Genomic DNA, 4,132 nt, shown 5'->3' with positions numbered 1-4,132 from the left:
AGCAAGAGGAAGAAAGTGAGAAAGCATCCCCTGCCAAGTAGGATGGCCACACCACAATTCCTTCTCCCTATTCTCTTGGAATTTGGGCATCTACCCACCCAGCATGTTTTTTTCAAGTCACCTGTTAGGGACTTGAACTATGCTGTGGGCCATGGGGGGATCCAACTACCTAATCACCATGCCACCTACTGGCCCCTGAATTTAAATTCTAAGCATGAAACTTAAAGAGTTCCTGAGTGTCCTGCAACCCCCTCTGCCTGATGAGAGCTTACTCAGAACTCAAAAGACAACTTTAAAATAAAACAAATCTTCCAATTTCTTGGAAAATTAGTATGGATTTCAAAAATCATTGTACCAAAATAAACTCATAATTTAACTCCATTTTGCCACAAACCTTTTGAAGTCCTGTGATATAATAGCCACTCTCTTTAATGAACAAGAAAATACCCAAGAGGAAAATTGTTTTTGTTTTCCCATGTACAAAGTATTTATATGTAAATTGTGTAATTCATAACTGCTAGTTTTAGAGAATGTAGGTTGAATCCAATGCCAGTTTCCAATCTATTAGAACATATGTGTAAACAGTTTAAAAGGAGGAAAGCAAATAAAGCTTTTGTCAATAAAGAAGTTACTGGGCCAACCAGTAGCATGGTGGTTAATAAGGCTGGATCCCAAATTACCTACAGCATGGTTCAAGTCTGGGACTTGGTAGTTTAAAAAACATGCCAGTATACGTTGTTTACTTACTGAGTCCCTCACAACTGCAAGGAAACTTGGGATCTGATATCAACACACCTCTCTATATGGGTACAGTCAACCCACCTTTGGAAACTGGACCCCTCCAGCTACATCATGTTGTCTACTTCTTGAACCTCACCTGCTTATCTCAGAAGCCTCTCCTTATGGTGCAGCCCAGCCTCCTGAATTTTCCCTTGTAACCTGGGACCCTCCAGCCCACGTGCTACATATTTGAGCCTCTTCCTTGTCATATCTCCTTAGCTCATTCCCAGCTCATCAGTAACTGACAAGCTGGTAAAGAAGTCAACTATCTGAAGATACCTATTTAAACTTTATCTGCTCTGGGGCTGGCAGGTGTTGTGGTGGTTAAGTTGCTGGATTCCCACATGGTCAACACATGGTTCAAGTCCTGGACCTGACGATTTGCTTTTTTACTCTCTTTCTCTCTCTCTCTCTCTATGTTTCTCTTTAGTCAAATAATAATATTAAATTTATTTATAATTATTATAATAAATAAATAAAATAATTCTTTAAAAAATAAAAATAAAATAAACTTTATCTGCTCTGATCTAAAAGACACAGCCTTCTAACAGGAACACACCTGGGATCTCAGGGTGATATTTTCTTCTCTGACACTAGAGAATCTACTCTAATATAGGAAGAAGTGAATACTTCATCAGATGACCAAAAACTAGCAAAGAGAAGAAACATGAGAATACAATAAAATAACACTCCCCCAAGGGAACACAATGACCTCTCACCAACAATAGACAATACAAAAAAATACACAGAAATATTAGAAAAAATAATTCCAAACATTCATTTTGACAAAACACAATGAGATGCTAGAAGAAACAGACAATCAATTCCAGGAAATGAGAAAATAATTCCAGAACAGGAAGGAGGAATTTCATATAGAGATAGACACCCTGAAAAGAAATCAGGCCTGAATTGAAGCGCGGTCATGAAGAGAAGATGGAGATGATTCTGGAGCAGCAGCAGTGTCATCATGAGGAGAAGGAGCAGCTCATGGACGTCATGGCCAACGAGATGCTCATGAAGAAGTCCATGCTCTGGGACCAGATCAGTTCTGACCACTGCACTCGGGCCATGCAAGATAGGTACATAGAGGTCATTTGGAATCTGAGGGATGTGTATGATGATAAGGAGGAGTTATGAAAGGAGGAGTTCAATGCCATTTCAGAAGGCCATTAGTTTGATTAACTCTATAATAGACTCAATAAAGGAATTCCACCAGAAGCACCCAAATCAGATGTCAGTGAATGTTTAAGGAGCTCCTGAAAGCTTAAAAGAATACAAGTGAAGAGGCACAAAACTTGGTGGAGTTTACAGATGAAGAGAGAAAGGTATGTTACCTTCACCTCCATGACTGCTACCTTAAGTACATTAACCTGAAGGCATTTGAGAAACTGGATTGTATCACATACTTAGTCATATTTGACCAATTATTGGACATTCCTAAAGAAAGGAAGAATGCAGAGTATAAGAAATGCTTAGAGATGCTACTTGAGTACCTTCAGGATTACACTGACAGAGTGGAGCTCCTCCAAAGTCAGAATAAGCTTTTTGGGAGGATTCAGACTGGGTCTGAGAAAAAGTGGGGGAACGAAACCTTTCCTGGATGGTTGAAAGAGACAAGCAATGCACTGACCCACATTGGAGCCCATCTTGACCTCTCTGCTTTCTCCACCTGAGAGAATTTGGACTCCCTGGGTCTACAGGGAGTACAGATTGAAATCTGTACTCTTAGCTTTAGGCCTGAAATGGTGCAGGACCCTAGAAGAGCAAGCCCAGTGGCTATTTGGCACCAAATGAAAGTCCCTGGAATCACTTGTCACCTTTCTGTTTGACAAAAATCCCAAGTCAAAGGGCACAAAGTGAGACACTGAAATGAACAAAGACATTGCTTTCCTAGAAATCCAGATCTACAAATATGTAGAGATTCTTGGGGAACAGCAACTCATGAAAAATGTACAATGCACACAAGCAAGGTCAGGGGAATAACAAAAAGAAGAGGAAGAACATATCAGTGAGAGTGAAAGGAAAGATAAGAAGAACGAGATCATTTACAACCCCAAGAACCTGCTCCTCGGCTGGGATGGCAAACCCATTCCCTACAGGCTATATAAGCTTCATGGCCTCAGTATCAACTACAACTGTGAGATCTGTGAAAACTACACCTATCAAGAACCCAAGGCCTTCCAGCAGCACTTAGCTGAATGGTGTCATGCTCATGGATGTGGTGCTTGGGTATCCCAAACACTGCTCACTTTGCTAATGTGACACAGATTGAAGATGCGATCTCCTTGTGGGTCAAGCTGAAACAGCAAAAGGCCTCAGAATGATAGCAGCCTGACACCAATGAAGAGTATGAAGACTCTAATGGTAATGTTGTAAATAAGAAGACATAAAAGAATCTGAAGAGATGAGGGCTGCGCTAGTGTTCATGGACATAGCACAGTTTTGGGGCTTACCCAGGCTACCCTGAGATCTGTGTTTTACTATTTCTCCTAACTAGAAGCTCTTAAAGGCTCTTGGCTATGTCGTTTTAAGGTCTAGCATGCATCTTGTAGAAACAAGGCATGCTGGCAGATTGCGGGGTTGAGATGTGTTTTATCTTTGTTTTATATTTAAAAAGATTCTGTCAGAAAGTAAAATCAGCACTCATTCAAAATAAATAAATCAATTAAAGGGAAAAAAGAATCAAACAACTTCTAGAAATAAAGCCATAAGAAATTAAAATCTCTCTCAAAAGCATTAACAGCAGATTGGACCATGTAAAAAAGAAAATTCTGACTTTGAAGACAAAGCCCAAAACACTAAAAAGAATGAAAAATAATGAAGAAAAATAAAAAGAGGATAACATATGGAAAATTCTTTTTTTTTTCTTTTTTTTGGAGAGATTTTCACTATAGGGCGCATGTGCTCGCCAGACAGACAGAGACATAGAGACAGAAAGCAAGAAATCACCCCCCAGGGGGGCTGGTCACACCGCAATCCCTTCTCCTCCATTCTCCTCTCGGGATCTTGGGCACGCACGCACACGCACCCTTCGTGAGTTTTAAGCCACCGGGTCTGGGATGCGAACCGTGGTCGACTACGTGGGAGTCCAGCGACATAGCCATTACACTAACTGCTGGTTCCCAACATATGGAAAATTCTAAACACTATTAAATGCCCAAATATCCATATAATGGGTATACCAGAAGGTGAAGAAGCTGGTAAAGGCTTGGGAGAATATATTTGCAAGCTATGCCTCAGATAAAGGACTGATAATCAGAATATATACGGAACTTAAACAGGCTACCCACACACAAACACACACACATACAAATTAATCCAATTAAAATATGTGCAAATGAGCTAAACACAC

General features: G+C 40.2%; 1 pseudogene; it reads left to right on the top strand.

The window, feature by feature from the left end:
* Positions 1-1,713: 1,713 nt before the first annotated feature.
* Positions 1,714-3,200, top strand: LOC102485265 (splicing factor 3A subunit 3-like; annotated as a pseudogene).
* The last annotated feature ends 932 nt before the right edge of the window (positions 3,201-4,132 follow it).

This window comes from Tupaia chinensis, unplaced genomic scaffold, assembly GCF_000334495.1.
Source record: "Tupaia chinensis unplaced genomic scaffold, TupChi_1.0 Scaffold000147_1, whole genome shotgun sequence".
Lineage (NCBI taxonomy): Eukaryota > Metazoa > Chordata > Mammalia > Scandentia > Tupaiidae > Tupaia > Tupaia belangeri.
The sequence above is the reverse complement of the archived record's forward strand: the minus strand, read 5'-3'. Positions and strand labels throughout refer to the sequence as shown.